The sequence below is a fragment of the Schistocerca piceifrons genome, chromosome 8 (genome assembly GCF_021461385.2).
Source record: "Schistocerca piceifrons isolate TAMUIC-IGC-003096 chromosome 8, iqSchPice1.1, whole genome shotgun sequence".
In the NCBI taxonomy this organism is placed as follows: Eukaryota; Metazoa; Arthropoda; class Insecta; order Orthoptera; family Acrididae; genus Schistocerca; species Schistocerca piceifrons.
The window spans coordinates 162,837,332-162,854,637 of record NC_060145.1 but is presented as its reverse complement, the minus strand read 5'-3'; the positions used below and the strand labels follow the sequence as shown (position 1 = coordinate 162,854,637).

General features: G+C 42.2%; 1 long non-coding RNA gene across 1 annotated transcript in view; it reads right to left on the bottom strand.

The window, feature by feature from the left end:
* Window positions 1-17,306, bottom strand: part of LOC124712508 — a 198,584-nt gene that overhangs the window by 114,417 nt on the left and 66,861 nt on the right. The window contains exon 2 of the long non-coding RNA XR_007005583.1: window positions 11,785-11,829. This is a non-coding gene — a long non-coding RNA (uncharacterized LOC124712508). The remainder of the gene's footprint in view (window positions 1-11,784; window positions 11,830-17,306) is intronic.

Here is a 17,306-nt window from a genome sequence, read left to right as displayed (position 1 = left end):
ATTCAGTGTCTACTGTCCGGGAATCGTCTTGTGTTCGACGACGAGCCTCAGCTTCAGTATGGTGCTTGATGTGGCGCATCATGGAAGCACTGAAAATTAAACGCCAAGCACTAAGAAGTTTCCCACTTCGAATTTTCCTTTTAGCATATGATGCCGGTCCTGAGCTCTCCTGCTTGTAGACGACCTGAAAACATATGAAAAAAGAACAGAATTTTTAGAAGGTGTAATGTAATGATATTATATGAGTATATCTGTTCTTGTAATTTTCCGAACTAAAACTCTACACAAAGAGCAGAAATATTACTGACCTGCATTAGAACCCACTGGTACAATTTTCCACACATTTCCATCTTTTGCTGTTTCTTTTTCTTCAGTAGGTTGCCCAATATCAGTTTTTGACTGACTTCCGGGGGAAGCAAATGTTGTCCGGGTTGTTGATCTTATAGAGCTAGAATTTGGATCATCAGAAGGCATGTTGGATGTAGAAGCTTCATTTTCCCCTGGGCTGTGTTCACATCATCACATTCGTTGCACGAATCACATTCTTCATCTGCACACACTGGAACTACTACATTTTCTTCATTGTCCAGATCGCAGTTGGAAAACTCAAATTCTTCACCTGAACTTTCATCTTCTATTTGTCTCACTTCTACTAGTATTTCAGCGTATGTTAGCCGCTTCTTGTATTCGTAGCTCATGACTGCAGGGACGACTCTCAGATACCGTCACAACAGACAATAACTGAAATCCTTGCGTCAACTAACCAACAATCAGCTCTGAATTGCATGACATTGTTGTCGCATATTTGAACAACAAAGGGATAACAGTTGATGTGATTTCATATGCAGTATTGCAAAGAAGTAGCCTCCAAATACAGAGAAATGTAGGAGGGGCCAAATTGGCCCCGCCGTCCTTCTAGGTGGTAAGCTTCATATTTCACAACCTAATAAAAATAGGACACTCCAAAAGGCGGTGGTTAATATTTCATATGACTGATGAAAAATCACAAAATATCAAGTCAGTCGAACTTACGATTTGCTCAGAAAACAAATGAAAAGATCGAAAAGAGGCCAATTTGGCTCCTCGGTCCTTCTAGTGGTAAAAGAGCAGTGCATTGCCGGAGCTATCATTTGTACTCAGATAAGTTATTAGAAGATTTTTCTGACGTGATTATGGTCGCACGACAGAAATTAACAAACTTTGAACCCGGAATGGTAGTTGCCAGTAGGCGCATGGGACATCGCATTTTCGGAAATCGTTGGGGAATTCAATATTCCGTGATCCATTGTCAAAAGTATGCCGAGAATACCACATTCCAGGTATTATTTCTCAGCATGGACATCGTAATGGCCGACGGCCTCCACTTAACGACCGAGAGCAACGGCGTTTGAGTGAAGCTGTCAGTGCTAACACACAAGCAAAACTGAGTAAAACTACCGCAGAAATCAATGTGGGACATACGACGAACGTATCCGTTAGGGTAGAGCGGCGAAATTTGGCGTTAGCCGGCCGGTGTGACCGTGCGGTTCTAGGCGCTTCAGTCTGGAACCTCGTGACCGCTACGGTCGCAGGTTCAAATCCTGCCTCGGGCATGGATGTGTGTGATGTCCTTAGGTTAGTTTGGTTTAAGTCGTTCTAAGTCCTAGGGGACTGATGACCTCAGATGTTGAGTCCCATAGTGCTCAGAGCCATTTGAACCATTTGGCGTTAATTACTTATGGCAGCAGACGACCGACGCAAGTGCCTTTACTAACAGCACCACATCACCTGCAGCACCTCTCTTGGACTCTCGACCATATCGGTTGGACCCTAGTCGACTTGAAAACCGTATCCGGGTCAGATGAATTCCGATTTTAGCTCGTAAGAGCTGATGGTAGAGTTCGAGTGTGGCACAGACTCCACGAAGCCGAGAACCCAAGTTGTCAAAAAGGCACTGTTGAAGCTGGTGATGACTCCATAATGATGTGGGCTGCGTGTGCACGGAATGGACTGGGTCCTCAGGTCCAATTCAACCAATCACTGAGTAGCAATGGTTATGTTCTGCAACTTGGAGACCACCTGCAGCCACTCGTAGATTTCATTTTCCCAAACAACGATACAATTTTTATGTACGACAATGCGGTGAGTCACTGGGCCATAATTGTTCACAATTTGAAGAACATTCTGGACAATTCGAGAGAATTATTTGGGAACCCATATCGCCCGACAAGAATTGGAAAAATAGGAAATGTATGGTAAGGTCTTATCGGTTGTAGAAAATTTCCGCTACCAGTCACAATAAAAGGTTATTTATTTGTCACACGACCGGTTTCGGGCTTGCGCCCATTCTCAGGTTTTTATACATTCATGTACATGTTTATATTGCTGGAGATCACTGTTTAAATACAAAAAAATCATTTGCTGGTGACTAAACAGATACAAGTGGGACAATTGTAAGTGGCAAGGCAGCATTTGCCGAAAATATATAATTACATAAAGTTGAAGCATCATTATTATAATTACGCTGTGGTGACAATTTTTCAACTTGGTTGCATGGACGTGAAAATGATAATAATTGTGCAACTAAGTGGAAAAACTGTCATCACAGCGGAACTATAATAATGATGCTTCATCTTTATGTAAGTGAAGATATATTTTCGACAAATGCTGCCTTGTCACTTACAATTGTCCTACTTGTATCTGTTTAGTCACCAGCAAATGACTTTTTTTTGTATTTATACAGTGATCTCCAGCAATATAAACATGTACATGAATGTATAAACACATGAGGATGGGTGCAAGCCCGAAACCGGTCATGTGACAAATAAATAAAATTCTATTGTGACTGTTAGCGGAAATTTTTCTACACCCTATAAAGGAATAGTCACGGAGTTCAACAGCATCCACTATGGATAAAATTCATTTAAGGTCTTATGGGACCAAACTGCTTAGGTCATCGATCCCTAAGCTTACACACTATTTAATCAACTTAAACTAACGCTAACGACGACACACACACACCCTTGCCCGAGGAAGGACTCGAACCTCCGACGAGGGGGCCGCTCGGACAGTGACAAGACGTCTCAGACCGCGCGGCTACCCCGCGTGGCCCGACATGAATCCCATCTATCATTTATGGGACATAACCGAGAGATCAGTTATGTCCAAAATCCTGCAATGGCAACACTTTCCCAGCCCAGTTATGGGCGGCTATAGAGGCAGCATGGCTCAATATTTCTGCAGAGAACTCTCAGCGCCTTCTTGAGGCAATTGAGCCGTGGCGGATCATATCGATAGTGCCCCTCTGGTGGTTTATCTTTCCTGCTACGGTCAGGGCGGTAAGCAGCGCCCTCTGGGGCCTACGGGAGGAGTAACGAGGCGCGGTCCTATGGTGGGGGGGGGGGGGTGTGCTCCGGGACGTGGTGAAGACGGTTGTCGGGTTGACGCAGCGAGTGTGGGACCTATCGCATGGAAATATACAAGTTGGCTCTGAACGGGAGGCGCCCTAGTAAGCAGCGGGAAGCGGGCGTCCTGTAATTTGTGTGAAGGAGTAACGATTTTTGCATTGGATGTCCCAGTGGATCCCGAGAGTTACGGTGGCTGCTTTCGGAGAAGAGAATTGGTAAGAACTTGTGTCTACGCTCTTTTCCGTACGATGTTGCTGCGTGCCGTTATAAGCGGGTGAAAATCAAGCGCTTGTATTGACTATACGGGAACTGGTGATATAAAATTACATTTGTGATTGAGTCTCACTTGTACTGTGACAATTTAGAGGCGAAAACTGTGGTGGTTTCATTAGGTCTGGTTCTTTGCTCTGCAACTAAGGTAGTCAGTTATTTGGGGTAACTGAAGGAGCACCATTATGTTGGTCTAAGTGATACGTTCTCCACGTTTTGTCTATGGCTTTGCGAATCGAAATCCTGGAGCAGTACACGTGTGAGTAATTTGCTATTGTATTGATGGTTATGTTGTAAAGACTGTTCTCTGGTGTGTTAAATCACGCGCTGATTTGTACCCAATCTAAGCAGAAGTTACCATTGCTACTTGCTTATGTGCTACTGTCCTTATGATTGGCGGTGTTGTCTTTTGATTGTGCGTGTGCTCAAGTTTTAAAAAGAATTACGGCTACTATTCATAAGCGTTGTCTAGTAAGGAAATTACTTAAGCTTTTATCATATGCTGGTCTGTTTGCCTATCACATTGGCTTTCTATGCAGTAACTGAGGGAATGTGTATGGTGGTTCAAGATTGTAGGCTGACTAGTATTTGAACTGGTGTTGAGGTTAAGGACGAGATCAGCATCCCGCAAACCCGCACGCTGCGCGTGGTTAAATGTTCCCCTATTGGGGAGCCGACTCTCTGATCTTGGATTTTGTAAGGATACGTGATGAGTGCATCGCCGTAGATTTTCGCGTGCTAAATTGCGGGGTATCGGTGCCGTCCTAGGGCTCGACTTGTGATGTATGTTATGTTGAAAGGGAATTAACTGTACCAAACTTAACAGAGCTTTTAGTTTGTTTTAGGTCTGTACATGGGATGATGTTGATATTTTGTCGATTGCGGCAATAACTTCCTGTGTGGGGAGATCCTCTGAGGGACTTATTTTGTACTGTTGCAGTGCAGTCCATCTGAAACGTGCTGCTTAAAACTTGGGACTGCAGCTCTCTGATGTTATATATTATTGTTTAATCTTAAATGTCTTGGACGTAATATGGTTGTTGAGGATTATGTAATTAATTTTTATCGCTGGTTGCTTAAAGGAAGTATTTCGTTTTAAAATAGGTGCTCGGTCAGAGCCTATTTAAATATGATTTTAACTCGTCATTCAAATTTTCTAGTCTTGCTTTCTTCAAAGTCTTTCAGTTAAATGATTGCTATTTGCCTGTTTAAATGTTTGAGTGACTTAAAGGAAAAGAATATTATTTTGTAATTTGTACTGAGGTAATACCTGGGGTAATACCTGACTTATGTGTTCAATAAATGAGTGTCTAGTCAGTGGTGATGCACTGTTCTATTGTTAGTCTACCCCTTCCAATCCACAGCCTATTGACCTGCTTTGTGTCAAAATTGTGTTCAGAACACCCCTCTGACCTGACACCTCAGCAATGTTACGTCGAGTTGCTGCACTACGCCCGGCAAAAGGAGGTCCGACACGGTATTGGCAGGTCTCCCATGACTTTTGCCACCTTAGTGTAATTAAAGTGCAGCTACTAATAAAAGTCCAATGTGGGCTGCAATTGTCGTATGGCAGCGAACATGGTAAATACGCTAATGTGGAACAGATGTACACTGAAAAAAAAGTTCCAGTTTTGGCTACCATGTGCACATCTGGCTCTGTAGATGCATGAAAAACGTATATGTAGGGGGACTAGGCACAGAACGTGAAATAAAGATGTTAAGCAAATGAGAAAGGCATAAAGTTGATTTCATTATTAGCTGCTGCTTACACAATTTGTTCAATTTGAGCACCAGAGACATCGACGAGAAGACCTACAGCGGGAGATTTTCACCTGGTGGCTAGAATAGGACCTATTTTTTCCAGAGTGAATCGGTTCCGCTTTAACGCATTACCATATCTACCAAGTCTCGTTGCCATACAGTAATTACAGACTGCACTGGTCTTCTGGCAGTAGCTGTACTTTAATTATAGCCACTCGGTATATGCTGTAATTATATAATTGTGTACTGAGATACTGGTGTTCTGTTTGTTTGATGTTGCAAGGAGGAGACCCTGATAGGTACACTACTGGCCATTAAAATTGCTACACCAAGAAAAAATGCAGATGATAAACGGGTATTCATTGGACAAATTCATAATACTAGAACTGACATGTGATTACATTTTCACGCAATTTTGGTGCATAGATCCTGAGAAATCAGTACCCAGAAAAACCACCTCCGGCCGTAATAATGGCCTTGATATGCCTGGGCATTGAGTCAAACAGAGCTTGGGTGGAGTCTACAGGTACAGCTTCAACCCGATACCACAGTTCATGAAGAGTAGTGACTGGCATATTGTGACGAGCCAGTTGCTCGGCCACCATTGACCAATTGGTGAGAGATCTGGAGAATGTGCTGACCAGGGCAGCAGTCGAACATTTTCTGTATCTAGAAAGGCCCGTACAGAACCTGAAACATGCAGTTGTGCATTATCCTGCTGAAATGTAGGGTTTCGCAGGGATCGAATGAAGGGTAGGACCACAGGTCGTAACACATCTGAAATGTAACGTCCACTGTTTAAAGCGCCGTCAATGCGAACAAGAGGTGACCGAGTCGTGTAACCAATGGCACCCAATACCATCACGCCGGATGATACGCCAGTATGGCGATGACGAATACACGCTTCCAATGTGCGTTCACCGCGACGTCGCTAAACACGGATGCGACCATCTTGATGCTGTAAACAGAACCTGGATTCATCCAAAAAATGACGTTTTGCCATTCGTGCACACAGGTTCGTCGTTGAGTACTCCATCGCAGACGCTCCTGTCTGTGATGCAGCGTCAAGGATAACCGCAGCCATGGTCTCCGAAGTGATAGTCCATGCTGCTGCAAATGTCGTCGAACTGTTCGTGCAGATGGTTGTTGTCTTGCAAACGTCCCCATCTGTTGACTCAGGGATCGAGACGTGGCTGCACGATCCGTTACAGCCATGAGGATAAGATGCCTGTCATTTCGACTGCTAGTGATACGAGGCCGTTGGGATCCAGCACGGCGTTCCGTATTACCCTCCTGAACCCACCGATTCCATATTTTGCTAACAGTCATTGGATTTCGACCAACGCGAGCAGCAATGTCGCGATACGATAAACCGCAATCGCGATAGGCTACAATCCGACCTTTATCAAAGTCGGAAACATGATGGTACGCATTTCTCTTCCATACACGAGGCATCACAACAACGTTTCACCAGGCAACGTTGCTCAACTGCTGTTTGTGTATGAGAAATCGGTTGGAATCTTTCCGCATGTCAGCACGTTGTAGGTGTCGCCACCCGCACCAAGCTTGTGTGAATGCTCTGAAAAGGTAATCATTTGCATATCACGGCATCTTGTTCCTGTCGGTTAAATTTTGCGTCTGTAGCATGTCATGTTCGTGGTGTAGCAACTTTAATGGCCAGTTGTGTATTTCATCGGTGTTACACCGACTCAGCAAATAAGCACAAGAGCATCGACTCTCCGTGGCGGCGAGAACATCGGGTCACCACTGTCAGCATTACCCTTGTGCAATGTTGAGATCTGATGTCTGAAATGAGTGTATGAAAATGGATCAGTTCAGCATAAGGTGCGGTGGTGAAACTCATTCAGGAACTTCCGGTAACACGGTCTTGACTCGCTGCCAGACCACTTGGAGCGCTTCAAGTTGGTCAGTCCTTCATCTCGTTTTCTTTGTGGCTGGTTTTTAGTCTTCTATGTTTGTTTTTGTTTCGTAGTTAACTGCAGTTGGTTTCATCACACTGTGCTGCTGAATACGATTTCTCGTGTGTATTGCAGTCTTTGCAATGTGTTGTAAATATGTTGCTCGTATTCTGATTGCATTCTGCTCGCATCCGTAATATTTTGTGGGGTAAATTAATCCATATTTGTTTTTGTTTCTTATAAAACGGAAGCTGCTTTAGTTGCATGGTGTTCTGTTTAATTACGTATATTTATTACTGCTTACGAATATGCGTGTGAACTGCTCGATTTAAATGCAATGTAACTGTATTGCTTTTATTCTACTTCACTTTTATTTGCATCCGTTTCCGCACTTTCTCGCTTTTAACGGAGAACTCCATGTTAGCAGGTTCTGACAGCATTGATATTCAACTTTATTACATGTTGTCATGGAATCAGTATGTAATTCTGCTTTGAATGGTATTGCTTCCTGCCACTGAGAGCATTTCTCAGTGATAATGTGGAGAATAATTATTGTTACTTGGAGGATAAGGCTTCTTTAACTGACAAGCAAAACATGGGATTATTGCAAACTCGGACTAACAATCAAGAGCCTAACCCTTTATTCTCCACATCTAAATAATGTGCTGTGGTTATTAAATGTCAATGTAACTTCGAAATTGAAATTATTTGTTAATCTGCCACTCAGCCATTATTGATACCTGTGTCATTGTAACTGTCAGTCATTATGTATTATTGGTTTCTGATGTTTTAAATAGACTTAATTTATGAAATTCCTTCTCACAGGTTATGTAGTAGTTAACAGGACCCAAACAAACTCCTTTTTATTAAATTCATTCTCAGTAGCAAATAAGCTTTAGCCGCTACTGCTGCATGCTGCTGCAATTTGCTGTAAACCACATGGAAAAAGGTAGTCACCTGAAGAGGTGAGTGCAAAACGTAGAGCCAAAACAGAGACACTGACACACCACAACGTGTCATGCACTCTAATCCAGTAAATTCCGTTGCACAAGCCATATTCTATATCACTTGAAAATTCTGTCAGATAGCTTAGGTATTAGTTGTTACAAGTTCGTTTGTTCCTGTAGTTTTTCATATTCAAAGACGCAGTCAGATAGCTTATCCAAATGTTAGTATTAAGTTTTTCACGTAACGATCTGTTGAGGGCTTAAATGACACAGAAACTGACACTCACAAAACATGCACACAGTGTTATGCAGGTTAGATTCCGTTTACTGATAGGTTGCTTGTCTAGTCCATTTTCACAGATGAACAGAGGCATATTTGTTGTAGCTATTTCCAGGGGCAGATGTGGACTCTGACCACAATCTGTTGGTTATGACCTGTAGATTAAAACTGAAGAAACGGCAAAAAGGAGGGAATTTAAGGAGATGGGACCTGGATAAACTGAAAGAACCAGAGGTTATACAGAGTTTCAGGGAGAGCATAAGGGAACAATTGACGGGAATGGGGGAAAGAAATACAGTAGAAGAAGAATGGGTAGCTTTGAGGGATGAAGTAGTGAAGGCAGCAGACGATCAAGTAGGTAGAAAGACGAGGGCTAGTAGAAATCCTTGGGTAACAGAAGAAATATTGAATTTAATTGATGAAAGGAGCAAATATAAAAATGCAGTAAATGAAACAGGCAAAAAGGAATACAAATGTCTCAAAAATGAGATCGACAGGAAGTGCAAAATGGCTAAGCAGGGATGGCTAGAGGACAAATGTAAGGATGTAGAGGCTTATCTCACTAGGGGTAAGATAGATACCGCCTACAGGAAAATTAAAGAGACCTTTGGAGAAAAGAGAACCGCTTGTATGAATATTAAGAGCTCAGAGGAAAACCCAGTTCTAAGCAAAGAAGGGAAAGCAGAAAGGTGGAAGGAGTATATAAAGGGTCTATACAAGGGCGATGTACTTGAGGACAATATTATGGAAATGGGAGAGGATGTAGATGAAGATGAAATGGGAGATATGATACTGCGTGAAGAGTTTGACAGAGCACTGAAAGACCTGAGTCGGAACAAGGCCCCCGGAGTAGACAACATTCCATTGGAACTACTGACGGCCTTGGGAGAGCCAGTCCTGTCAAAACTCTACCATCTGGTGAGCAAGATGTATGAAACAGGCGAAATACCCCCAGACTTCAAGAAGAATATAATAATTCCAATCCCAAAGAAAGCAGGTGTTGACAGATGTGAAAATTACCGAACAATCAGTTTAATAAGCCACAGCTGCAAAATACTAACACGAATTCTTTACAGTCGAATGGAAAAACTAGTAGAAGCCGTCCTCGGGGAAGATCAGTTTGGATTCCGTAGAAACACTGGAACACGTGAGGCAATACTGACCTTACGACTTATCTTAGAAGAAAGATTAAGAAAAGGCAAACCTACGTTTCTAGCATTTGTAGACTTCGAGAAAGCTTTTGACAATGTTGACTGGAATACTCTCTTTCAAATTCTAAAGGTGGCAGGGCTAAATACAGAGAGCGAACGGCTATTTACAATTTGTACAGAAACCAGATGGCAGTTATAAGAGTCGAGGGACATGAAAGGGAAGCAGTGGTTGGGAAGGGAGTAAGACAGGGTTGTCGCCTGTCCCCGATGTTATTCAATCTGTATATTGAGCAAGCAGTAAAGGAAACAAAAGAAAAATTCGGAGTAGGTAATAAAATCCATGGAGAAGAAATAAAAACTTTGAGGTTCGCCGATGACATTGTAATTCTGTCAGAGACAGCAAAGGACTTGGAAGAGCAGTTGAATGGAATGGACAGTGTCTTGAAAGGAGGGTATAAGATGAACATCAACAAAAGCAAAACGAGGATAATGGAATGTAGTCGAATTAAGTCGGGTTATGCTGAGGGAATTAGAATAGGAAATGAGACACTTAAAGTAGTAAAGGAGTTTTGCTATTTGGGGAGCAAAATAACTGATAATGGTCGAAGTAGAGAGGATATAAAATGTAGACTGGCAATGGCAAGGAAAGCGTTTCTGAAGAAGAGAAATTTGTTAACATCGAGTATAGATTTAAGTGTCAGGAAGTCATTTCTGAAAGTATTTGTATGGAGTGTAGCCATGTATGGAAGTTCAACATGGACGATAAATAGTTTGGACAAGAAGAGAATAGAAGCTTTCGAAATGTGGTGCTACAGAAGAATGCTGAAGATTAGATGAGGCATTGAATAGGATTGGGGAGAAGAGAAGTTTGTGGCACAACTTGACCAGAATAAGGGATCGGTTGGTAGGACATGTTCTGAGGCATCAAGGGATCACCAATTTAGTATTGGAGGGCAGCGTGGAGGGTAAAAATCGTAGGGGGAGACCAAGAGATGAATACACTAAGCAGATTCAGAAGGATGTAGGTTGCAGTAGGTACTGGGAGATGAAGAAGCTTGCACAGGATAGAGTAGCATGGAGAGCTGCATCAAACCAGTCTCAGGACTGAAGGCCACAACAACAACAACAACAACAACAATAAGTTACGAAATAAACACGTAAATCAATATTGGATGTACGACGAACGTATCCGTTAGGATGATGCGGCGAATTTTGGCGTTAATTGGTTACGGGAGCAGACGAGAGACGCGAGTGCCTTTGCTAACAGCACGACATCGCCTGTAGCGCATCTCTAGTGCCCCTGACCATATGGATTGGACCCTAGATGACTGAAAACCCGTGACCTGGTCAGATGAGCCTCGATTTCAGTTGGCAAGAACTCATGGTATGGTTCGAGTGTAATGCAGACGCTACGAAGTCATGGAGCTAAGTTGTGAAAGCTGTTGGTTGTCCCAAAGTGGAAGGGGTTGTGTTTACATGGAATGGACTGGGTTCTTTGGTCCACCTGAACCAATCATTGATTGGAGAAGGTTATGTTCGGCTACTTGGAAACCATTTGAAGCCACTCATGGACTTACATTTCCACACAACGACGGAATTTTAATAGATGAAAATGCACCATGTCATTGGGCCATAATTGTTCGCAATTGGTTCGAGGAACGTTCTGGACAGTTCGACCGAATGGTTTCGCAACCCAGATCGCCAGACGTGAATCAGATCGAACACTTAATGGGACATAATCGATACGTCAGTTCGTACATAAAATCGTGCACCGACAACACTTTTGCAGTTTTGGATGGCTACAGAGGCAGCGTGGCCCAATGTTTCTGCAGGAGACTTCGAACGACTTGTTCAGTCCACGTCATGTCAATTGTTGCACTACGACGGAAAAAAGAAGCTCTGACACGATATTAAGAGGTGTCCCATGACTTTTGACACCGTTGTGTATATGTTGAAGGTGCACTGACTGAATACAGGAAGGATACGTATCAAATGTAAAATGCGGGTAAATGCCTTAGGTCACAAACTATCAGTAGGTTAATCCTGAGAGGTACTTGTTTATGTACTCACCTTTCTTGGCTCTTGGCACAACTGAATTCGCTGAAGTTGGTGCACCTGTTGAAAGATAAAATTGTGTTAAGTTCCGATAAACGCATTAAAAAGGAAATGAAATAGATTCGGGAAAAAAAACGTGGAAAAATCTTACCAGAAAACATAGGACAAACATTTAGTACCTTATTAAATTTTACGCTGAATTTTGCTTCAGACAGGCATTCACTAACACAAAGTCAAAACAGATTGAGAGGGAACAGATTGTTCCATCTCATTATAATTAGCTTGTTCCGTCACATTATATTGAATAGATGTTTGATATACTTTCATCGTTTTTCCAAATTCATGAAATGTTATAACTCGAGTGAAGAAATGGACTACCTGTTTATTTAGTTCATAATTACATAAATGCACTTCCTTTCCTTAATTCTTCTACGTTGCCTTGGGTTAATTAACTTTGAGTTTGTATTAAGAGTTCGTCTGCTGGTAGTGGCAAGGCAGAGATGTGGTCTCTTTGTAGGTTGGTTAGGGCCAACATAAATTTGGGGTAAAGGCAGCGATGATGCACTTGTTTGCTAGGGGTAGTTCGGGGTTGGTAACAGATTCCCCACCCCTCCAGGACGGAGGAGAACGACCGGTGAGGGCCGCCATGACAGGGATACTCTGGGGGAAGCTGTTGAACTGAGCGGAGGGAGTCGAGGACGATCTCCGTCTTTGCCGCCATATTCTTTGTGGCATAAGATATAATTATTATAGTGTAATTAATCCGCTCTTTTTCAGGATGGAAATAGTTAGCATGCCGTCGCGACCATTCATTTTTTGAGAAATTTTACCTCTAAAATTAAGATTTTCAGTTAGGGTTTTTTTTCCATAAGTGAGCGTGGAGGCTCACTTATCCATTTGTAGTAATGCAATCAGTTAGTGCCTTCAGCACACGAATGCAGCAAAAGAATGAAAAATCATATAGTTCCACTTTTAGCAACAGCGTTTTGCAATTTTAAATTTCTTACTGATGTTGCTAAAGTAACACGGGGCCTCACCCTGCCTAATTAGCTTAACACATGTTCGTAACTGCTGACGAGAAACTTAGTCGATGATTCCGTGTGAAATGTGCTAGGATATACGTGTGTTTTGTGTGAGTTACTTAAGGCTCTAAGCGTGTGACGTAATTTTTTGGCAAATTCATAAATTTTGGGCCCGGATCTTTTGATCATGACTATCCCCATCTGCAAGTAGCAACATGAGGCTCCATGTCTTAACTGATTGGTAAATAATAGGTTGTGCATGTGAATAATTGTATAGATTAAAAACAACAATGAACAGGGGGGTGAGTACAAAAAAAAAGTCTTGTTGTCGATTACCCACGCGTTGTCGAATTGCACGGCCAGGGAGCTACCACTTAGTTCTTGAAAATAGTTAAGGTGAGGACGCCGTAAATTGTTAATCTGCGTGTGCCAAATTTTATAAGATGTTTTATTTTTAAAGGAATTGTTTTTTGTGTATACGAGACATGTTTGTGTCTGCTTTGTTTCTCCCGTTTTCCCGCCACGAATCTTTGCTATAATTTTGACTAAGTGAACGGTGCTGAGAAGTAATGGAGAGAGTGACCATTGAGGAAACGAAGCGCGGTTCATTAATTCATAACGATTCGGTCCGAGTAACAACTTGGGGTGCAAATTTCAACCACTGCCCAAGCAGACAGACTACAGATGCAGCAACGTAGATCCCTCCCCTTCCTACTGCACGATAGTATAAACGAGACCAGATTTCTGATGTTATAAGTACCTTCAGTGAGAGAGAGTGTTGAATAGATTTCTGATAATATGGGCACCTTCAGCGCTAGATAAGATAGAATTTATTCGTCTTTGCTCAGTTAATTGCAATTATGAGATCGTTTAAGTAGCGAGTAAAAAAATGGTTATAATATTCATAAAGTTTCTGGGTAAATAATAAAAATGTCATGTGAATTTAATTTCATGGATTCAGTGACTGATCGTAAGATCCTCATCATGTGTAGAGAACAATGTTAGTACTACATTGAAGTCATGATAATCTGGCGGGAATGAAAATCAACACGGACAGAGAATATAGATCATGTTAGAGCGTCGTATTTAGTTGCTTGCCCACTTGGCTGCTTGAGCCATCCCCCACATTATCCGTTGCGAAATCTTAATGTGATAATCGCCTAATCAATCAAATACTAACTTCGGGCCATCCCCTTTCAATGAATCCTTACCAAGCGGGTAAGCAGCGCGTATATGAGATGCCTTGGCACACACGCAACCGGCACGTTCTAACATAGACTGGAATAAAGAGAAAAAAGATAACAACGGGGAAGGTAACCGTTCAAGGTAACGGATACAATACATGTTAACGTAAGGCGTTGATGAAATGTCTTTGTCTATCTCAACCATGACGATATTGGTATTTACAGTGACCGACACTGAGTATTAAAATTATGGTTCTTCAATGGGACTTTAAAATTAATGAAACAGTTATGGTTATTAATTCACGCTTTTATTTTGTTTTACGCAGATGTGTAAGGCGACCAACGTAACGTGGTAAACGGTTCGAGATGTTGACATGTTTTTCGGCAAATGATAATACTCAAAGAGTCAAGTACTTTGTTGTACAGTTGGCCGAGATTTTAAAAGAAATAATTCTTTTTAATAATCTATATTCTTCTTTTAACAACTTTCAAGCTATTAGTAACCTGATATTTGTTATAGTTTGTATTGGAACTTTTGCTAAAAATAAAACAGCAGGGAATTTATTAAACATTCCAAGGCTGCTGGCACGGCGTGGTTTTACCTGTGTGGCTACGGAAACATCAGCAACCAGGGCGGAATTTTGATTGTCGCAACTATCTTGTCGCTGATACTTATCAAGTTTTCCGCACATCAAAGCAAACGCTACAACCGGAGAAGAGTGGAGAAATAAATAGGCGACCTTATTTTGTAAAATAACAATCTGCACATTTGCCTTAAAGGACTGCGAGTCCATTGCCATAAACACTCTGCCGCCTCGCCTGATGTGAATGTACTCGCAGACCGTGATATTTTAGGCATTTTTGTTCTTTCTCCAGGCTTTTATGCCATGTCTTTGCGGGGTCAGCTTTTATTCAGAATTTGACAATGTTATCCCCTTCGCCCCCCGCCCCTCACCGCCGGGCCGGAATTTGTGAACCCCACCTCTATGCTTCTAGTATGATTCATATGAAAGTCTGAGAACGTTTTCGATATGTTAGCGAGTCGTGTAACTGAAGCGGGACGTTGCAACCAGCCCAGTATTCACCTAGGCGGATGTGGTAAACCACCTAAAAACCACGTCCAGGTTGATCAGCACACCGGTCCTTGACCTTAATCTGCATATTCAATCTGGACCGGCTCGCCTCCCCAGATCCCAGAAGCGGCGTGCTAACGACATTGCCCACCTGCGCTTTCCGTTTTGTCAGGTGACTGTCAACTAACCAGAGCGATCTAATTGGAAGCCGTTGTCCCATCAGCGATAACAGGCGACGCTACAGGCACCGAATGTGGAAAACGTCCATCTCACTTGCCCCATCGCTATCGCAACCCAACACAGCGGACTGAAGCCAATCGATGGCTGTTTCCGGATAATGGCCAATTGCCCCTGAATTTGTACACAGCAGGTGCAAAGCCGATGCATCTACAATCTTTCGCAGGGATCTTCCAAACCGTTCAAATGGCTCTAAGCACGATGGGACATCTGAGGTTGTTAGGTTTAAGTAGTTCTAAGTCTAGGGGCTAATGACCTCAGATGTTGTCCCATCGTGCTTAGAGCCATTTGAACGGTTTGGCAGACCCCTGCGAATGATTGTAGATGCATCGGTTCTGCACCTGCTGTGTACAAATTCAGGGGCAATGGATGATGTCGTCCAGGATACCGAGTAGCATACATAGCACACGCCCATTGGGCATTTTGATCACAATAGCCACACATCAACACGATATCGACCTTTTCCGCCGTTGGTAAACGGTTCATTTTAACACGGGTAATGTATCACGAAGCAAATACCATCCGCACTGATACCACGTACTTATATGTTTGTGACTATTACAGAGCCATCTATCACAAAGCGAAAAAAGTGGTCCAACTAAAACATTAATATTTATTTACGTACTACGCGAATATGTGATGAAAAATGAGGGTTCCTATTTAAAAAAAACGCAGTTGATATCCGTTTGACTTATGGCAGCGCCATCTAGCGGGCCAACCATAGCGCCATCTGGTTTCCCTCTTCAAGCTAGACAAGTTTCGTTCTTTGTAGTTTTTTCGTTTGATGCTTATTTCGTGAGATATTTGGCCCGGTCACTATCAATGGACCACGCTGTATATATATAGTCACTTAGAAGAAGGTGTAATTAGATGAATGACGAACACTAACTTCACTTAACGAAGGTTTATTCAGCACTTGCACATACAAGAGCGCGGAGCGAACTGCCCCCAGCCAGAACACATACAGTATATATACAGCTACAGAAAACTCCAGTACTATGTTTCTTGAGTTTTTGGATACTTTTGGAATGTACTCGAATCAAATATATAAATTAAAATTGTACGATCCACGTGGGTTTTGAACGCACGACCCTCCATGCAACAGTTTAGTATCATAACCACTACACGACAGTGCTACCCAGCTTCTTCTGCGACAATATATATACCGTCATTTTTTATAGTATATAAACATACACATATATATTGACAATAAAAAGGAAGCACCACAATTGAATTATCCAAATATCACGGAAATTGGTAGATATGATGTGCATCTATAGACAAACAAATGATTACAGTTTCAGAAAAATCGGGATGCTTTATTCGAGAGGATAGCTTCATACATTGATCATTGGGGGAAGTGGCAACAAAACGACTATTCACGTTGGTGTGTAGAATATATGAGTCTGGCGATATACCATCTGACTTTCGGAAAAGCATCATCCACACAATTCCGAAGACGGAAAGAGCTGACAAGTGCGAGAATTATCGCACAATCAGCTTAACAGCTCATGCATCGAAGCTGCTTACAAGAATAATATACAGAAGAATGGAAAAGAAAATTGAGAATGCGCTAGGTGACGATCAGTTTGGCTTTAGGAAAAGTAAAGGGACGAGAGAGGCAATTCTGACGTTACGGCTAATAATGGAAGCAAGGCTAAAGAAAAATCAAGACACTTTCATAGGATTTGTCGACCTGGAAAAAGCGTTCGACAATATAAAATGGTGCAAGCTGTTCGAGATTCTGAAAAAAAGTAGGGGTAAGCTACAGGGAGAGACGGGTCATATACAATATGTACAACAACCAAGAGGGAATAATAAGAGTGGACGATCAAGAACGAAGTGCTCGTATTAAGAAGGGTGTAAGACAAGGCTGTAGCCTTTCGCTCCGACTCTTCAATCTGTACATCGAGGGAGCAATGATGGAAATAAAAGAAAGGTTCAGGAGTGGAATTAAAATACAAGGTGAAAGGATATCAATGATACGATTCGCTGATGATATTGCTATCCTGAGTGAAAGT